We start from the raw sequence: 21,796 nt of genomic DNA, 5'->3' as shown, positions 1-21,796 counted from the left end.
TGATGATATTTATATATATATTCTGTGATGAACTAATGAACAATTAATATATATATTATGAATTCCATTTTCTATCTGTTTTTGTATACTAATTTGAATCTAGCTGTTATCATCCACGTATACAGAATGGAAAGCGTATATACACATATTGAAACAGAACATATAAGAACGGAAAGCAGTGTACACACATTGAAATAGAGGAATAAACAGAGCAATACTATGATTGCTGTGAATACATAGCTATCCACGTCGAAAGGACTCAACAAAATAAAACGCGTCCATGAGACCATGACCAGCAGTCCTTGCCTACGGTAGCTCTTGGCTCTGCATGAACTCGTGCACGCGTTCGTCCAAGCGGTCGACACGCTCGCGGTACATTTGGAGCGCGATCTCGAGCTCCAAGTTGGCTGTTTCATCGAAGATCACCAGCTCGAGGATGCGACGGCCATGTTCCTCTACTGCGCCCAGGTGGACACCTAGGCAAAGGAAGCGGTCGAGCCTACCAACCAGCGCGTTGGCATCGAGCGGGCCGCGGACAAGGCGAACGGCGCGACGGGCGTCCGGTGCAAGTATGGCGCAGTCGGCCTCTGGTGCAAGTACGGCGCAGAGGGCCTCTGCCCACTCCTGGCGAGGAATGGGGGTACTGACGGGACGCGTAACCAGCTGTGACGCCATGTCGACAGCAGGCAAGCGCTGATGGATCTGCTCTTGCTGTGCGGTGCGCCGCGCCTCTTGCTCTGCGGCGCTCCAACAGTCTCGCCGTGCGGCGAGCCGCAGCCTATCGGCGCGGACGCGCCTAGCTTGCTCTGCGGCGTGGCATCGATCATGTTGTGCGGCGAGCTGCAGCCTGTCGGCGCTGGCATACCTATCTTGATCCGCGGTGCTCAAGCGCCATGAGACAAAGGTCTGCTCAACCCTGGCGATGACGCGCATCATGGCATCGTCCATCGCATTGCCGGGGAGCGCCTCGGCCTCGACCGGCCGTGGTGCCTGCTCGTTTTCCTCGTCGATGAGGTTGATGGCAGAGGCGACGCTTTGGTGGGTTGGCATGCTTGGAAAAGGTAGATGTGCTACAGGATGCGCTTGTCACCTCCGTGCGTCGCGCACTGCCTAGGTTTATGCGCACTATCGCTGGGTGGCGGCAAACAGGTGAGGAAATGGCGGGAAACGGTGGCGTGTCCATAAAACGCCATCAATTAATGGAAACTTAGCATAGAAGGAACATCGAGCTAGCACAAGTAGTAGATGATGATCAGATGAACACGGACCACAATAGGGAACCCGTCGGTGATGAATTCATCAATCGCAAACGGTTGAATACTAGCAAGCGTTTGGCCACAACACACACGGCTTATTCCATCACAAATAGGTCAGATGGATCAATTGAATGCCACGTATCGCACATTGTCAAAAAGTAATGCGGTAGACATTCTTTAACATGTGTTAAAAAATAAAAAACAAGGACCTCAAGGTTAAATTAACTCATGGGATGGGTCATATCAGTCATTTAATTTGCCAGATATGACCCATCCTATCAGTTAATTTAACATCAGCACAACTTCCCATCCAGTCACCCATCTGATGGCTGCTCCAGCCTAAGCACACTTAACTTGAGAGTTCTCTTACATGAGCTACTGGTGGAACAGCTAGTCCTTGTTGATATAGGATGCCTCTTCGCATCCTTATGGCGTATCCGGATGACCGCCTGTCCCCCAATGGCCAATAGATGTTGTGTAGACAGAGCATATCACATACGTCTTATTAGAAGCAATTGTCTGTGTTATTATCGGTCTTCACACACATTTCTGATTACATACCTGTTTGCCGCGTATCACACACATCTTGATATATCGAACCGTTTCTATTCTCTTGTCTCAACGCAAACTGTTCATCCGAGTGAATCGCATGACGTATATCGCACACACCTTGATCTGGCTGACTGTTTCTTTTGTGTTTCCTAATCACAAATAGTTCATCTGAGTGAACCGTATGCTGTATATCGCACACACCTTCATGTGGCTGCCTGTTTCTTTTGTTCCTCCTCATCGCAAGCAGTTAATTGAACTGAACCGTATGCCCTGCATCGCACATGGAACAAAAATCTGAACCATGTTTGATGCATCCTCCATCGCAAATGTTTTGCACCTTTTTGACGGTTTTTTACACCACCATTTGCGATTATTGCATCACACACAGTTTCGTCCAAGGGTCTCTGATCGTAGTGTCGCGTTAGCAGCATCCTGCAGTAGTGATAGCAGTTCATCATATAGCAGCAGCAGGGGTAGCTCATAGCACTTCATCATATAGCAGCAGCAGGAGCAGCTCATAGCAATTCATCATATAGCAGCAGCAGGAGCAGCTTATAGCAACTCATCATATAGCAGCAGCAGCTCATAGCAATTCATCATATAGCAGCAGCAGGTCATAGCAATTTATCATATAGCAGCAGCAGGAGCAGCTCATAGCAATGCATCATAGCATCAGCAGAAGCAGCTCATAGCAATTCATCGTATAGCGGATCAAAATGAAAATTTGGCAAAAAATCAGAGGAGATCCTCACCTTGTTGGATGAGCTCATCCTTCAACAGCACCTCAAGGCCACGGCCTGGGAGGAGGGCAGGGGCAATAAGGTGCCTTCTGCCGCAGTGTGGCATCGACCGTAGTTGGGCGACACCCGCCGGAGTAGTGCGTTGGATGGACCATAGTGGAGCAGCTGCTGGAGACCATGAGAATGAGGCGCAGTGCCAGTGGGAGGAGCAGCTGGGGAGATTTGGCCCTACCGGCCATGTAGCCTAGCTGGACAGAGCATCGTCGAGGACCAGGCCAGATGGGACCAGTGGCGACGGCTCGCTGGAGGAACCATAGCACTGCAGGCAGGGGATCGAGGTAGAAGGAAAGGGGAGAGGAGATGCAAGCGGGTAGGGCAATGAACTCTTGCGTTTTTGTTTTTACTTGAGGGTCAGGTGTGATGCGGGCATGAGCTGTGGCATTTTGAGTGTAATATAGGCAGACAACAAAGTCATTTCACTATTCCCCTTCCCTTCATTTTTAGTGAGATTCTACCCGAAACACCCCCTCCAAAGCGAAATAAGTTAAGCTCAAGCCCATAACTCAAAAATGACTTCTTTACATCTTTATGGCTGTTTTGACAATAAGCTCTGAAAAGGCGGAATAGAACTGGCCCGCAACCTGCAATTCAATTGTGCATGCAATGATGAATCACTCCTGCCTGCTATAGTGTACATTTAGGCATCATCATACATGGCATAACCTAATACATGTGCATTCCATTGTAGAATCTGGAATATGCAATGTTTATGTTAGTTCATACGTCGCACATGATGTTTAAATGCCCCTTAAATTTGGTCGGTCAAGTGATGGTCTTTAAGCCTCCTTCTTTGCTCCTTTTCTTGATATGTACGATTTGCTCACACATCTGTTCAATTGCTTGTTTATATCAGCCAGCCATACTAGGAGTGTTTGCTTTGATTACTTGTTGTTCTTTACCTAACACCTTAACAGAGCTTGTCAACAATTTAAACACTAAGGGTTGTTGTAGTGGGGGCTTGTCTAACTCATAGGTGACATAAAGATTTGGCTATATACTAAAGTAGGCTCTCCAAGAGTACCTGGAGATCCAGTTCGAAGGTACGCCCAGTTTTTACATAGTGCACACATAGTAAATGCTCATTTCATTGTGTGCAAGTGCGAGAGATGTGGCATGTTTCATTATGTGGTGTTGTTTTGTTATAATCTCATCCTTTTGTGTTGTTCACAGACTGGAAAGTATGCATATTTATCTTCCAAGGTGTCGGTGTACAAAAGTAGGGGTCCTTTTTATACCCCTTTACTTGCGCGCGGGCAGTCGCAGCCACACGCCCGCGGCCACGCTTGGCGGGGCAGAGGAAGCGAAGACACAAGACTACCAGAGCTACGCCAAGCCAAAGGCGCGAGGAGCAGAGGGACAAGGTGGTCTCTCCCCGGCAAGAGCCTTGCCGGGGGAACTTGCCCACCACCAGCAAGGCCGCCACCCTTGAGCCTAAGAGTTCCGACACCGTCGACAACATTGGAACCAAGGCTCGGGAGGCGCCTGCATGGTGGCATGCAGATCTTTTTGAAGACCAAGAACATACAAGACTAGATGAGAACCGGAAGACAGAAACCCCCGGCAAGATCCTTGCCGGGGACGCTCGCAAGGCACCTGGCAAGACCCTTGCCGGGGACATCTACGGGGCCGCAGCCAGGCCCAGACCTACCAAGGCTCCACCGCTGTTCCAACACAGCAGTCAACCCGCCAACAAGGCAGGCACCTGCGTGGCGACGTGCAGCTTCCAGGCCAACTCAGCAAGCACCTGCGTGGTGGCATGCAGATCTTCGTGAAGACTCTGCCACCATACCAACTTGGCAGCCAGCCAGCCAGCATGGCGCTGCTCGCCTAGTCATCTTGGACGCGCGTCAAAGCGAGGCGAGGCGGCGAATAACGGGACGAGCTTCCTTGCCGTTCCCGATAAAGTGAGAGGGCACGTCGGCAGCGCATTAAATGTGTTTGTCCTACGGTGCCAGGGGATAGACTTGTATACAGTACAAACTTTCCACCTCCTGTGTGCCACTGTGGCGACCCCTTTGGCTATAAAAGGAGGCCCGAGGCATGCTCGAGAAGGATTCGGAGTATTTGGACCCTGCACGCTTTTAGCTGGTCCAAGAACACCAGATAAACACAAACCAGCAGGAGTAGGGTATTACGCATCACTTGCAGCCCGAACCTGGATAAATTCCCCCGTGTTGATCTTCTAAACCCGCTCTTTCCACAGCCCCGCGCCCGCCAACCGTAGAAGGGATTCCCTATGATCCCATAGGTGTGACGTGGAGGTCGCTCGGTTAGAACGGAGCTGCTCAAGGGCATCAAGGATGCCCTCGAAGAACATAGTTAGCCTGGCGTTGGGGCTCACGTTCGGCTCCTGGGAGTACCTGACATTCGGCATCCCCATGGTAGCCAGCTTCGTGGTGATCCTGTCGGCGACGTCGACGAGGCGGCTGATCCAGAGGTTTACGCTCTTCGCGTACTCCTTGTGCTCGGCAGCGTCATCCCTCCGCAGCCGCTTCTCGTCCTCCAGGGCCTTGTTCAGGGTCTCCTCACGAGCCCCGGCCTCCGAAAGCTTCCCCTCCAAGCCGTCCAGCTTCAACTTCAAATCGTTGATGGAGTCGTTGGCCTCGGAGAGCAGCTTGGCCTTGTCGGATTTGGTGACCCGCGCATCCGCCAGAGTGCGGTTGGCCGCGTCCCTCTCCTCCGTCAGCGTCAAGACTCTGTTCTTCAGCTCCTCCCACTCCAGCTCCAGCTCCTTCACCTTGCCGGCATGGACTAGGGCCTGAGCATCGAGTGCCTCCTTGTGCCTCTGCTCCAGCTCCTGAGTCCGCTGCGCGACGATCTGCGCGATCTCTTCATCCTTGCCGCGGAGTGTGGCGGCGAGCGCCTCCTAACGGGAGGCAAGGTCCTCCTCCTGGGAGTTCAGCAGAGCCTGGTGCTGTTGCCGAGCGGCCTCGTCCTTGGCAGCCTGCTCCTTCACAACCTCTTGGGCCTTCTTGATGTCAGCCTACTTCAGGATGAGCTCCCGTTTGCGCTCAGTCAGCTCGTCCTGGGCAGTCTTCAGTTCTTCCCGAGCCTCGCGGAACCAGGCCTGCGTCTGAGCGACGCGCTCCTCAAGATCCGCCTCCGCCTTGTCCGCTGCCGCCATCCTGGATTTCGCCTTGTCTAGGCGGGCACGGTGGAGCGCCTGGAGCTTCTGGAAGTTGACGCTCATGGCCCGGAGAAGCTGCTCCTCTTGGGAACCGCCACCGCCAGCGCTCGGTTCATCAACAACCTGGAGCCCAGCGGTGGCGAGTGCCTCGTCGTCGAACACCTCCCCCTCAACTGGCGACCTGGTGCTTGCCGGCCCTGGGAGGTGGACGAACAGGTCGTCGCCCACCTTCAAGTACTTGCCCGGGACAGGGGTTGTAGGGGAGGAAGGTTGGTCATTAGCCATCTCCTCCCCGGCAGCCCCTTGCCGGCCTCCTCGGCAGCAGCCTTGCCGGCCTCTTCGTCAGCGGCATTGCTGGCCTCCTCAGCGGCGGTCTTGGCGGCCTCCTCGGGAGCAATCTTGTCGGCCTCGGCCTCGGCATCCTTAGAAACCTCCTCGATGATTGTATCAAGATCCTCCTGGTCTGCCGAGGGAGGGTCTGGATACCAAGAAGGAGAATGAGACGAGGCCAAAATCAAGGTTCAAAAAAAGAAGAAGAAAAGACAGGGACAGGAGGCAGGCCACGTACCTGTGCCAAGCTGGGAAGAAGTGGTTCCCTCCCCGCCAATGTTCATTGCCGGGATGGAGCCACTGCCACCCAAGTTCACCTCCTACTCCTCTGTGCGTGTGGGCTCGGTGCTTGGTGCCCTTGTCGGGGACGCCCCTCTGGGCGGTGTGGTCGACGGGGGCGGCTTGTTGGGGGTGGCCCTCAGCGGCTCCTCCTGCTGCCGCTCTCCTCCTGCGAACCCGGCATGGTCGGCACCAAGGGATCGTGCCCCAACACACACCGACGGGAAGTGAGTAGTGAACTCACACTGAGGGCTGAAGCGGGGGCTGCGTCGGAGGTTGTCGTCCGGGCTGATCACCCCAACTCCGGCGTGCGTGGAGTGCTCGCCGGGGGCTTGTCGCCCGTCGAGGCCCTGGCCCTCTTCGCCATCCTCTAGGCCAACGTCTCTGTGTCCCTGTGAGGATAACATCAAGTTAAAGGAGGATAGCACAGGCATGGGGTCAGGAGATGATGGAGGGCAAAGTGCTTACTCGTCCTCCGCCTCCTCTTCCACTAGCCTCCTCTTCTTCTTTGGGCTGAAGGACCCGAGGTCAAAATTAACCTCCAAGGTGCCATCCGAAGGAGTAGGAGAAGAGGATGGGGTCCAGCGCCGCTTGGAAGAGGAGGAAGCGGCCGTCGTTTTCTTCGCTACCGCGGCCTTCACCGCCTTCTTCGCTGCCGTAGCCTTCGTCGCCGCGGCCCCCGTCTGGCGCACGGACTGCTCATAGACCTGTTGCCGCTGCGCGGTCGTGCCGGGCCGGACCGGCTCGCTGGAGCTAGCCCGCCGCAGGACGCGTCTCTTCCCTATGGTCGAGGGGTCGTCAGCCCCGGCCTCTTCTTCGGCCGACTCCTCGACCACGTCTTCAACGAGGGGGGCCCCGGCGCCGACGCTGCTGGCCTCCCCAGCAGACTCCGCCCATCCAGCGAGCTCTTTCTCCTCCGCAGCCGTGTCGGCCTCGTCCTCAACGGTGCTGATGCTGCCAGCCTCCTTGGCGAGCGCCGCCTCCGCCGCCCTGGCGGCGATGTAGTCCAGCTCCTCCTTGGTGGTGTCGCGGATGAGCAGCGGCTCGTCGCAGACATAATTCTCCGACAAGTTGTCGAAGAACGTCTACACCACCTCCACTTCCGGCTCGACCCAGAGCGGATCGAGGCCGTGCGCGTTGAAGTCCGGCATCATGGCAATGATGGCGGTCTGGCAAGAGTTGTTGCTCAACGGGACCACTCCCGTCGGCAACCCAAATAGAGACGCCTTGACGGTCTTGCCGGCGTTCTCGGCTCTGCCGGTTCTCTCAGCCCTGCCGTCGTCACTCACCTTGAGCTGGAAGAGCCTCTGGTAAAAATGGGCATGCCCCAACACCGTGAAATTGTGCTTCAAGCCAGGGCGGAGCCTCATGATGCCAGTCGTGTTCCTGAAGTCCCAGGCCGGCCTCCCCTTGTTGTGCAGCGGGGCGATCCAGCGGCGGATGAAGTCCGCCCCAATCATCTCTAGAGTGAGCCCAGCCGAGGTGAGGCGATTGATCCCGGTGGTAGAGACCGAGAGCTTCTTGTCGTTGGCATTGAGCTCGCTCCAGTCCTTACGATGGAACGGCAGACTCCGGCGAACCCGGCAGAACTCCCGTGGATCCTCCTCCTCGATCCAGCACCACCGGCTCCGCCACTCCTCCCACCTCTCTTCTAGGCGCCCTCTGGGTACGTGCCCTTCTCCTGAGACCTCGGGATCCAGGTGATGCACCTGGAGATGGCACCCCCTGGCTGGATGCGAGGGTAGAAGTAGTGGCGGAAGAGCGCCGTGCTAGGGAGCACTCTGGCGAAGCCCTCGCAGAGATGGGCGAAGAAGGCCATGCACGCCACAACATTCGGCGTAAGATCCAGAAGATGGAAGTCGTAGGTGTGCATGATGTCGTTGAAGAAATAAAAGAAAGGGGGGCAGAGCCCGCAAGAGAAGTAGTCAACATAGAAGGGGTACCGATTTGGGCCATCGTTGGCAAAATCGGCAGGGACGATGCGCGTGGCAGGGTGCTACCTCTTGAGCATGTGTTGGTCTTCCCATGAAGAGGAAATGGTGATGCAGCAAAGTAGCGTATGTATTTCCCTCAGTTTTTGATAATCAAGGTATCAATCCAGTAGGAGACTACACGCAAATCGCCTAGTACCTGGACAAACAATCAAGAACCTTGCAACCAACACGATAAAGGGGTTGTCAATCCCTTCACGGCCACTTGCAAAAGTGAGATCTGATAAAGATAATAAGATAAATATTTTTGGTATTTTTGTTGTATAGATTGGAAAATAAAGATTGCAAAGTAAATAGTAAACTATAATTGTAGATTGGAAACTTATATGATGTAAAGTAGACCCGGGGGCCATAGGTTTCACTAGTAGCTTCTCTCAAGATAGCATATATTACGATGGGTGAACAAATTACTGCCGAGCAATTGATAGAAAAGCGCATAGTTATGATGATATCTAAGGCAATGATCATGAACATAGGCATCACGTCCATGTCAAGTAGACTGAAACGATTCTGCATCTACTACTACTACTCCACACATCGACCGCTATCCAACATGCATCTAGAGTATTAAGTTCATAAGAATGGAGTAATGCATTAGGCAAGATGACATGATGTAGAGGGATAAACTCAAACAATATGATATAAACCCCATCTTTTTATCCTCGATGGCAACAATACAATACGTGTCGTTTCCCTTTCTGTCACTGGTTTCGAGCACCGCAAGATTGAACCCAAAGCTAAGCACTTCTCCCATTGCAAGAAAGATCAATCTAGTATGCCAAACTAAACCGATAATTCGAAGAGACTTGCAAAGATATCAAAGCATGCATATAAGAATTCAGAGAAGAATCAAATATTATTCATAGATAATCAAGTTCATAAACCCACAATCCATCGGATCTCGGCAAACACACCGCAAAAAGTATTACACCGAATAGATCTCCAAGAAGATCGAGGAGAACTTTGTATTGAGATCCAAAGAGAGAGAAGAAGCCATCTAGCTAATAACTATGGACCCAAAGGTCTGCGGTAAACTACTCACACATCATCGGAGAGGCTATGGTGTTGATGTAGAAGCCCTCCGTGATCGAATCCCCCTCCGGCAGATCATCGGAAAAGGCCCCAAGATGGGATGTAGGCGTGCTGCGTACGAAGCACCGCCAACTCGCTCTTCAGCGCCTCCTTCTCCCCCCCATCCTTGGCCGCCCCTTGCCTTTGCCTGTATTGGGCGCCATAGTGACTGAGAGGGGATGGAGGATTAAGGGCAATGAGGGCGCGGCGGCGGCGAGCAAAGGCAAGAGCTTGAGGAAGAAGAAGGGAGTGACGGTTCCGAGATTGGGAAAGGCACAGGGGGTAAATGAGAAGCGCAGCTGCAGTTTTCCCGTTTTATGGGGAAGGCACGGGCCGCCTCTTTACCATTTACCATGATGTGACGCAAGCAGGCAGCAACCGCCCTACGCACGATCCCCGCGTCACACATTCAACGCGGGTCGTGGGGAAGCGCAACTGGCGAGGGAGTTACTGCGGTAAAACTTTGCCACGCGTACCCGCACACCATTCTGGGCCTGGCCCAATAACGCTCCGCGCTTATATGTGGCCTAGGCTCGGGGCCTCCTGTCGGTGTACAAAAGTAGGGGTCCTTTTTATACCCCTTTACTTGTGCGCGGGCAGTCGCAGCCACACGCCCGCGGCCACGCTTGGCGGGGCAGAGGAAGTGAAGACACAAGACTACCAGAGCAGCGCCAAGCCAAAGGAGCGAGGAGCAGAGGGGCAAGGTGGGCTCTCCCCGGCAAGAGCCTTGCTGGGGCAGCTTACGTAGCCCCGGCAAGAGCCTTGCCGGGGGAACTTGCCCAACACCAGCAAGGCCACCACCCTTGAGCCTAAGAGTTCCGACACCGTCGACAACATTGGAACCAAGGCTCGGGAGGTGCCTGCATGGTGGCATGCAGATCTTTGTGAAGACCAAGAACATACAAGACTAGATGAGAACCAGAAGACGGAAACCCATGGCAAGATCCTTGCCGGGGACGCTCACAAGGCCCCGGGCAAGACCCTTGCCGGGGACACCTTTGAGACCCCGGCAAGGCTCTTGCCGAGGCCCCGGCAAGACCCTTGCCGGGGACATCTGCGGGGCCGCAGCCAGGCCCACACCTGCCAAGGCTCCATCGCCGTTCCAACACAGCAGTCAACCCGCCAACAAGGCAGGCACCTGTGTGGCGACATGCAGCTTCCAGGCCAACTCAGCAAGCACCTGCGTGGTGGCATGCAGATCTTCGTGAAGACTCTGCCATCGCACCAACTCAACAGCCAGCCAGTCAGCATGGCGCTGCTGGCCTAGTCAGCTTGGACGCGCGTCAGAGCGAGGCGAGGCGGCGATGAACGGGACGAGCTTCCTTGCCGTCCCCGATAAAGTGAGAGGGCACGTCGGCAGCGCATTAAATGCGTTTGTCCTACGGTGCCAGGGGATAGACTTGTATACAGTACAAACTTTCCACCTCATGTGTGCCACTGTGGCGACCCCTTTGGCTATAAAAGGAGGCCCGAGGCATACTGGAGAAGGATTCTAACTTTTTGGACCCTGCATGCTTTGTAGCTAGTCCAAGAACACCAGATAAACATAAACAAGCCGGAGTAGGGTATTACGCATCACTTGCGGCCCGAACCTGGATAAATTCCCCCGTGTTGATCTTCTAAACCTGCTCTTTCCACAGCCCCGCGCCCGCCAAGCGTAGAAGGGATTCCCTGTGATCCCATAGGTGTCGTTTCCACCGACACAAGGAGATGAGTAACTATTCTGTGTCACCTTGCAGAGGGGGTGCAATGAAGATAAGATTGAGGATTTCCATGTAAAAGATGTGAGGAAGGAGCCTTGCAAAAGAAGGAGGAGCAGCGCTGAGCCTGTTCAACCAGTTGAGGTAAGTCACTGTATCCAACTCAACAGTTCAATTGGTTGTTTGTTTCAGGCATAGATAATTTGATCTTTTCAATTGCTTTATTTGTCCTCAATTAATTAGATGCCCAAACAATGATGCCTGATGTTGGGTACTTGTATAACTATTAGTTGACATAATTAAAGGCCTTACCATTTAATTACTATGGCGAAGTGTGCCTGAAGCTTTGAAGTCTATTAACCAACTATTACTACATGAGGCTCACAATCTAGTTTATACTAGGCTAATGATTGCATAGTTTTGCTTGCTCTAGTAGGTTTTTATGAATCCCTCTGTTGTTCATTATGCTCCCTAAGACTTTAATTGAGCTACAAAATGGCCAACTGCTTGCTTACTTATACGCAACGTGCTGTCTAAATTTGTAACTTGTCCGTGTTTTGGATTTGGCCCCAACATCTTGCTCCTCTGGTGAGCTAAGAGAGATTTCTGTATGCGGGCTGCACAGACTACCATTTTTATAATTTTTAAAATATCACCGGCTTATGCTTCATGACATGTAACATTATTGTTAGTCCTGTTTTTCCATGTAGAAAATAGTTTGTCTTCCTCGCTTCACTGTTGTAACTATATTTTTGCCCTAGTCATGTGTACTTACAGATACATTTTTCAGGATGAAGTGACATCAACATAAAGATTTGCGAGCAGTGCGGCATGGCCATTACCAAATGAATATTGATTGGAATTGGAATGTGCTGATGTTCTCGAGCATCAACAAGAGGTGGCAATACAAGTGTACATGATTCTCAACGTACAATCAACAAGTGGAGACTGGACTTGCAGGTATTAGATGCAGGAGTCAAAAAAAACGAGGCACTGAGGTAACCACGAAGGAATTGGAGATTTTGCAGACTGAAATTTGTGCTATCTGAATCCGGCCAATCCTATTTTCTAAAGAGATTATAGTTCAAATGGTAAGTTCTCTTGATGCGTGTCCATGATGTATGAGATTTATTGGTCCAGTGTATGTAATTTGCTGTTGCACTTTATTATCACTGGTGCCGAACTATAATGCCCAGTGGGTATATTCGGCTATAATTTATTTATTGTATAGTGTAGGATTATTCTACGTTTCTATGCCTTACTCTTTTTATTGTATAGTGTATGTTTTTAAGAGGCAATAGTATAGAGTAGGATAATTCATGAATATGCTATATCGTTGAAACGGGGGCCAACACGCCCAAACAATTCCTGGACGCCATACAAACGAACAAACATGTGTAGTCAAAGCGGGCCTTAATTGGGCTGGTCAAAATAATATTTAGTGGATCCCAAATGATGTGGCTCACCGTAACAACGGCTCTTAGCAGGCCGTTAACAGCCCAAAAGATCGATAGGGCCGTATTAATGGAAATGGCCCGCGGGCCTCTAGCAGGCCGAATAAATGTCAAATTTGTCTCGGCCCTTTTACTTTACGGGCTAGTAAGAGGCCGAAAGTGTTATGGGCCAGAGGAGGCCGAATTTGCAAACTAGGCTTTTAACAGGCCGAAAGTCACATCGGGCTGAAATTTTGCCCTACGGAACATGGGCCCCTAATGGACCCAAAGTCAAAGGCCCAACTATTGTGCGGGCCGTTAACAGGCCAAAAGACAAAATGGGCTAGGAATTGGCCCATTTACCAAATGGGCCGAGGACATGCCTAAAGTCACAACGGGCTAGAATTGGCCGAACTGCAGAATTGGCCGAGAAAAGGCTGAAAGACGTTCCGGGCCGTCAACGGGCTGGAACTGACGATGGGCTGCTAACAGGTTGAAAGAAGCTCGGGCCGTAATTGGGCCCAAAGACGTAGCGGGCCGTTAACGGACTGAAACTAACGATGGGCTGGAAATTGTCAAATTTAGAATGGTCCTTTGATGGGTCAATTCTCTGTAACTTGTATGGGCTGTGCTTGTGAATGGGCCTGACTCAAGTAGGCCGCTAATGGGCTGGCCCGCTTATTTTGATACGCCCGGCCTTTAACCTGAATGGGCCATTGTTGGGCCGAGACACATGTCGACGTATCATAGGCGCTTTCCGTCCATTCGCTGGATGAAAACTGTCCGAACACCGGGCCGACACGTGGATCTGCCAGCGAATGAGAATTTTACACATGGAAAATCCCCATTGGTCTGTCCTGTTAACGGGTAATCGGATCCAAACCGGAACCCGATAGCTTAACGGCGACCCGTTACGGTGGATGCCACGTGTCAGTTACCCTTGACGAAAGCACTTCTATGATGCGCGATTTATCGTCATGGAAGTGGACACTTCTGTGATGATAATTTTTGTAATGTGATGGAACACTTCTACGACAGCACAGGTATGACTATCTTGATTCTGTCATAAAATCGTCATGGATGTACATGCATGATAGAAAATGTGGCCTACTTTGACAAACATGTATCATCACGGAAGTGTATTTTTTTGTAGTGTAATGGACATGCCACTACGCATGAGGAAGTTTCAACATCTTCTACCTCTGTCCTGCACACCAATAGGAAGAGAAAAGAAAAGGGCCCATTGGTTGAAACAGGGGTAAGGAGAAGCTGTAGACTGCAACAAGTTAATAAAGGCTTTAAAAAGAAAACTTGTCTAGGCAAGGAATGTTTAGCCTGCCAAGCAACACCACCCCCTTTGACTGAAAAAGATGTTAAAAATCTTAGAACTACTTTTTGCAAGGTTAATGCTCAAGATACTACTGAAGACAAGTTGAACAACACGAGCAAGAAGCAGAGGGGCATCAATGCAGTCAAGGAAAAGCCCAAGGTCACTAAGCGACCAAGTAAGAGTCAGAACTAAAATATTTTTTATTCCCAACACTAGCTTTGGATGATTGTAATTCTGTCTGTATGTTGAAGCTATGTTGGAACTATATGTATCTGCTTTTGTCAAGACAAGCAATACCTGAGATGTGGACCCTTATGTATGATATGAAAGATTCTGGAACTTTTAGGTGGAATTTGTGGTTATTGTTGCTTTCATAGATGTTGTTTCAGTCGGTGTCCCAGTATGTCTTTCACTCTTTTGATCATGGATAGAACATGGAACATATTAAACTGGATCATTCGAGGTATAAATGATTCCAAAAATGGACTACTATAGCCAACAAAACTGAAGAATCTGCTTGCTCTATCATTTGTATCCAGGAAACTAAAAGAGAATTTTTTTGATAGATTGTATCTAAAGAATTTTTTTCCAAGGAGAATCTTTAAGTTTGAATATCTTCCATCTCATGGGGCTTCTGATGGGCTTTTAATAGCATGGAATGATCAAGTTTTTTTGGGTCAACTATTCCACTACAATGATTTCTCCATAACCATTCATTTCACTTCCACCCACTTAGGGGAACAATGGTTTCTCACCAATTTATATGGTCCTTCCTAGCTTCAAGCTAGGGGAATTTATTAATTGGATCCAGACTTTTCACATGGATGATGATGCAAACTGGATGGTTCTTGGTGATTTTAATTATGTGACATACCCACATAACATAAATAGACACAGAGGTAATGTGACTGGTACGCTTCTTTTCAATTAGGCCACTAGCAGACAATCACTAGTTGAAATTCCACTTAAAGGAAGAGATTTTACTTGGAGGAATATGAAAGAAGCACCTCTACTTGAGAAGCTTGATGGGTGCTTCACATATGAGGCTTGGACTCTCACTTACCCTGCTACCTTTTCCTATCCACTTGCCAAAACAACCTCTGATCATGTCTGTCGTGGTTTTTTCACAGCAGATATCCTCGAAAGAGGACTTAGTCGTGAGGCCATCACAGCTAGGTAGTAGCTCGAATGGGGTTGATCAGAATCGAGAGACACGAGTTTACCCAGGTTCGGCCCCTCATGGCGGAGGTAAAATCCTACTTCCTGCTTGATTGATTATTGCTTGAGCTATCGATTACAAGGATGTGACTCTGGCTAACCTAGTACTCGAGAGCTTGTAACTTAGTCATTTCTGTCCTAGGGGCTCCCCTTTATATAACAGGTGAGTCCCCGGTTTAGAATTGATTCTGGTTCATACTATGAATCGTGTCTTAGTCTATTTCCTACTTACCTTGGTACTCAAGTAAGGGAGATTCCTTACAACTTCCTCCTTGAGTCGGTACTTCAAATATTGGGCTGTAAGCCTGCCTTCACCTCAAGCCGCCTCCTGGGCCTTGGTTCTTATGACTCGCCACGACCCAGATACTCAGGTTGTCTATGAGCCGCCAGATGGCAGCGGGGTCATACCATGGGGTACATCCCCAACATGAGCCCCCAATTTAACTTTGATTTATCCATGTTAAACTTCGCCTTGAAAAAACAAAGAAGAAATATGAAGAGATCCAAAAATTAACTCCGTGTCATCTTCAGTGAACCAGAACTCCCTTACATCATTTCAACTCATTTCCTGGTCGGGTCACTGGATATTGCCGGCACATGATATATCCACACTTACCATCTCTTGCTCTTTTGCTTGATATCCTGACATCACCTTCCCGAATTGCCGGACTTTGTGTGTGACGTCACAAGGAATCTTGAATGAATCTGACAGGCCCAAAAATTGAGGCATATTTCCGTCCATTATTTAGTACGCCACGCCGGTTCTCGCACCTACCGTTCCACATTATTATCGCCTTATAAATACACACGAGGGGGCCGAGATTCATTTTTTACTCTTCTTCCCTATCGTCTTCTTCCTTCGTCCTCTTGTTTTCGCCGCACCCGAGCTCTCCGCCTCCAGCGACGCCTCTGAGGACGAGCACCTTCATTGTCGGATATTCGTCAAGAAATGCCCGGGCGACACCCGCAGTGCTCCGGTGCCCTGAAGTTCTTCTCTTCAGATTAGTAAGTTCCATACTGCTTCTCTCGTAGTTCATCAATAATTCGTCGGTGCTCATCACCATTTGTTTTTCGCGGATTTGAATCCAATCAAATGACTAGGGTAGCCCTTTTTAATTACTGTGGCGATGCTTTTATCCCATCTAGGGTCCTTCTTGCCATTTTAATGGACCCCCATTGGTAGTTTAAACTTTGCATCTGTTCCTCCTTTAGGTTTTCATTTTTGCCTCTCAGAGCATTTTCTTGATCCGCAGGCGCAGTCACTTTGTAAGATTTCTGTTTATAGTGAAAGCAGCGCATCGGGCCGCCCAACACTTGGTAGAATTTTAGAATTCTACTGCATAGCTAGTGCGGCTTATTGATATGCCGGCTCATAGATACCTCAGTATAGTTACCATGACTTACTTAAATCCAATAGTCATAAACCGGACAACCATAACTGGCTTACTGTATTCCAGCTTATTTGCTTCATGACTCGAATAACTTGTTTGTTTTCCACTCACGAACATAATACGACGACTCATTTGTGTAACCTTCATTTCTCAGTTGAACTTTTAGTGAAGTCTTGATAGCCCCTAAAACCAACTAGGCCGTTGACTGGGTTAAATCCCAGGTTTCAACCCTCATGTTGGATGACCTTGTGAGCCAAGGTCTTTTGCCGGCTCAAACAGAGATCGGCTGGAGCACGCCTGAAGAAGAAAATCCCCCAACCTCAACAGGGGCAGGTTGTCATATTTGCAGATCGTTTGCATAGGGGTTTCCGACCGCCCGGGTCAAAAAAATCCGAGATGTGTTCAACTTCTTTTATCTCAGGCCACAGGATCTCAACCCCAACTCAATCACAAATTTTATGCCAATTCCAAGTCTTCTGTGAAGTATACCTTCAGACAGAGCCAATTGTTAATCTCTTCGGGAGTTCTTCTATATCAACCATCAGACTGAGTACAAAGATGGACCCAGCATAGAGCTGATACGTCCATTTTGCATCATGTTTTTATGTTGATATTTACTGCATTATGGACTTATATTTCACTTTATAATACAATTCCTATGCCTTTCTCTCTGATTTTGCAAGTTTCACATAAAGAGGGAGATTGCTGGCACGTGGAATTCTGGACCGGAAAGGGCTACATCGGAGGCACTTTTTCTGAACATCTCCAATTGAGCTGAAAATCGGCAGAGAATTATTTTGGAATATATTAAAATTATTGGTGGAAGAAATACCAGTGGGGGACCCACCAGGCAGCCACCAGCCTGGGGGCGTGCCCCACCCCCCTGGGCGCACCCCACGAGCTTGTGGTGCCCCTGGCAGGCCTTCAGGGCCCACCTTCTCCTATATGATGCCATTTTCCCTAGAAAAATTTAGAAGGATGGTTTCTCAATGAAACACCGCCGTCTCGAGGCAGAACCTGGGCAGGAGCATTTTGGCTCTCCGGCGGAGAGATTCCGCCGACCAAACTTCCCTCGGGGAGGGCGAATTGAAGCCATCATCATCACCAACGATCCTCGCATCGTGGGAGGACCAATCTTCATCAACATCTTCACCAGCACCATCTCATCTCAAACCCTAGTTCATCTCTTGTATTCAATCTTTGTCTCAAAACCTCAGATTGGTACTTGTAGGTTGCTAGTAGTGTTGATTACATCTCGTAGTTGATGCTTGTTGGTTTATTTGGTGGAAGGTCATATTTTCAAATCCTTGATGCTATTCAATACCCCTCTGGTCTTGAGCATGAATATGTTTTGTGAGTAGTTACGTTTGTTCTTGAGGACATGGGAGAAATCTTGTCATAAGTAATCATGTGAATTTGCTATTCGTTTGATTTTTGATGATATGTATGTTGTTGTTTGCCTTAGTGGTTGTAATACCCGAATAATCATGCTATAGTAATTCCAACCTAATATGCCATGTCATCATGATTTTCATAACTATTAAACAACAAGAATTAATCCAACACTCAAATTCAAATCTTAAATACAAGCTCAGAAATTATCTCACCAAACACTAAAGAAAACTTGTTCATATTATTGCTAATAATCCACTGAGCAAAAGTCATGTTGAACCCAACTCCAAAAGTGCCCCTAGCTATTTTTTGAAATTACCCAATCGCACCTATTTAAACCATTTAAATTCAAATCAATAGTTAGGCATTCCAAAGTGCACTGAAAATTGGAGTGTTGTTTGGAAATAATGTCTTTGATTTTTGTGCAAATTTTTTTCACTAGCAAAAATCATTTAGTCACTCATCTAAATACAAAACAATAGCTAAACTATAAGCCAGAAAAAGAAAAAAGAAAAATACTAAAGAACAACTGTGCACTTCGGCCTGTTGGAACAGTACGAGGCCAAGCCCGCAACAGGCCTTCTCCATCCTCTGTATAGAGGAGGAGATAGGAGCACGCCATGGCGCACATCCGCGGCCACCACGGCTCGATGCTCGCCACCGAGGCGCACCAGGAGCATCTGGAGATGGATAAGAAGACCCCCGACCATGTACACAAACCCTAACGCTCATCTATCCCCTCGCTCGTCCTTTCCCTCTCGGTTTTGCTTGCTCCCGAGCCGCCGTTGCCACGCCATCATTGCCGCCGTGGCCACCAGCCTTCCTTCATCACGCCATGATGTCGAGGAGCTCCGCCATCATTGTCTCCTTCGCCCTCGCCTATCGGTTGGAGCTTGGACGGCCTGCTTCCTCGCCATCGCGCGGTCTTCTCTGCCACGGCCGCCGCCTTTCGTCGACGAGCACAACACGTCAGGCCACCCCTGCGCCTTCCAACCATGCCCACGAGCTCCACCATGAGCTCCTCTCCTGAATCCCCCTTTTCTTGAGTTCGATTTGCCAGTATAGTCATCACCCCGTGCTCACCGTAGCCACCACCCGTGGCCCTGCTCCACGCGTGCATGCTCACACCCTGACCGCGACTACGTCTGCACCGCGTTGCGCCCTCTTCTTCATGCGTGCGCCACGCGCCCGCCCGCACATGCGCTCACCGCGCCTGCTCGGGCCTGCGGCAGCTGCTGCTCCTTTGCTTGCTATCGCTGCTGCTGTTCCTGCTGCTTGTTGCATGCTGTTGCTCTTGCTGTTGCGTGTCGTGCTGCTGGTGCTTTAGCTGCTGCTTACTATTCCCTTCATTCCTAAATATTTTTCTTTTTAGATATTTCAAATGGACAACCACATACGAATGTATATAGACATATTTTAGAGTGTAGATTCACTCATCTTGCTTTAGAATGGAGTAACGCCTTAAGTAAGATGACATGATGTAGAGGGATAAACTCAAGCAATACGATGAAAACCACATCTGTTTACCCTTGATGGAAACAATACAATACGTGCCTCGCTACCCCTACTTTGTCACTGGGTTCGCAAGATTGAACCCAAAACTAAGCACCTCTCCCATTGCAAGAAGAACCAATCTAGTTGGCCAAACCAAATAGATAATTCGAAGAGAAATACAAAGATATCAAATCATGCATTTAAGAATTTAGAGAAGATTCAAATAATATTCATAGATAATCTGATCATAAATCCACAATTCATCAAGTCTCGACAAACACACCGCAAAAGAATATTACATCAGATAGATCTCAAAGAACATCGAGGAGAACATTGTATTGAAGATCAAAGAGAGAGAAGAAGCCATCTAGCCACTTGCTATGGACCCGTAGGTTTGTGGTAAACTACTCACGCTTCATCGGAAGGGTAATACAGTTGATGTAGTGAAAGTGCGTTATATCGACTAGAGGGGGTGAATAGGTGATTTTTATGAATTCTTCACTGAGGAATTTTAGGGTGAGGAAATTCCTAAGCGCAGAACTACTTGCAGCTGAATAAGTACTCAGATGCAAACATAACAGAACATAAGCATGGTCATCATGATGAAATGAAAACAAGCCCAGAGTACAGAAAGCGCAAACACAGGATAAACAGGATGAAGACAAACAGACTGAGGAAATTGAACTGAGGAAATTAAGAAAGTCTTCAGTCAAAGTCTTCGAACAGATATAAACAAGCACACAATACAGTAATGAGGAAATGGAAGAGTTGAGGAAATAGAACCAGTAGGCTTGGTGAAGACAGTGATTTGGTAGACCAGTTCCAACTGCTGTGACAGTTGTACGTCTGGTTGGAGCGGCTAGGTATTTAAACCTGAGGACACCCAGTCCCGGACACACAGTCCTCACCATATTCTCCTTGAGCTAAGGTCACACAGACCTCGCCCAATCACTCGTGGTAAGTCTTCAGGTGACTTCCAAACCTTCACAAACTCGATCACTCGGCGATCCACAATTTCCTCTTGGATGCTCAGACCATGACGCCTAACCGTCTGGAAGATGCACAGTCTTCAAAGGTAACAAGCATCGGATCCACGCAGGATCAATATCATCAGTGATGCTCAATCACTTTGGGTTTGTAGGTGTTTGGGTTTGGGTTTTCCTCACTTGATGATTTTCGCTCAAAGTCCTCGGAGGATGGGATGCTCTCAAATGACAAGTGTCAGTTTCTCTCGGAGCAACCAACTAGCTAGCAGTTGAAGGGGGCGGCTATTTATAGCCTAGGGAGCAACCCGACATGATAAGACATAAATGCCCTTCAATGATATGACCGTTAAGTGGGTATATATTTTGGGACAGCTGGCGCGTAGCACTGCAACGGTCGGAAATTTGAGGCTCAAATTCCTTAGGGCTATCATGTTCCTCACTTGTAGGCAATCCGCACTGGCAAATTCCTAACTCCTCAGTCAGAACAAATTCCTTAGAGACCAGAAGAACTTCATCTCTGTCACTGAAGAAATTGACTGAGCTGTATGAGATTTCCAATGGCTTCACTCGAAGGGATTGGTAGGTGTAGGATTTTGAGATGAGCATCACTTTGAAATTTTTCCTTAGTATTTCCTCGACCCCCTTTAACAGTACGGTGTTTTCTATGACTCAAGAAAGAGAAAATGAAACTACGAAAACAAAAGTCTTCATGCTTCATGTTCCTCGTATGAATACCAAGTCTTCATGGTCACACCAATTTCTTCACTTTCAAAGTCTTCAGAAAGTCTTCAGAAATCCGAAGTCTTCAGTCGAAGACATTCATTTTTAGGGGTCGAATTTCCCTGTAAATATCAAACTCCTCATAGACTTATAGACATGTGTACACTCACAAACGCATTAGTCCTTTAACCTATAAGTCTTCAATACACCAAAATCACTAAGGGGCACTAGATGCACTTACAATCTCCCCCTTTTTGGTAATTGATGACAATATAGGCTAAGTTTTCAACGGGGATAAAACATATGAAGTGTAAGTACTAATTATTGAGGAATTTGATTGCAAGATATAGAAGAACTCCCCCTGAAGATGTGCATAGTGAGGAATTTGCTTTTGAAGCAATGCACACTTGAAGAGTAGAATCATGGAGATCTCCCCCTATATCTTGTAATTCATACACGCATTTAACATATAATATGAAGAATTTGAAATGCATGATGAAATATGGTGATTGATGTAATTCAGCATGCGTGCATTAACATATATGAGGAATAAGCATGCAGAAGAACACAACAAAAGTATCTGACCACCATCGGGTTTAAGTTTACAACTCGATCCAGCAAAGTCTTCAAAAGAACGAGAGTTGTAACTTAGCAAAAAAAAACGCCCATATATAGACCCGCTTGAAGACTAACTCAAACTTCTCCCCCTTTGTCATCGAATGACCA

The sequence above is a fragment of the Triticum aestivum genome, chromosome 2D (assembly GCF_018294505.1).
Source record: "Triticum aestivum cultivar Chinese Spring chromosome 2D, IWGSC CS RefSeq v2.1, whole genome shotgun sequence".
NCBI lineage: Eukaryota > Viridiplantae > Streptophyta > Magnoliopsida > Poales > Poaceae > Triticum > Triticum aestivum.
This window is presented reverse-complemented; position numbering follows the sequence as displayed.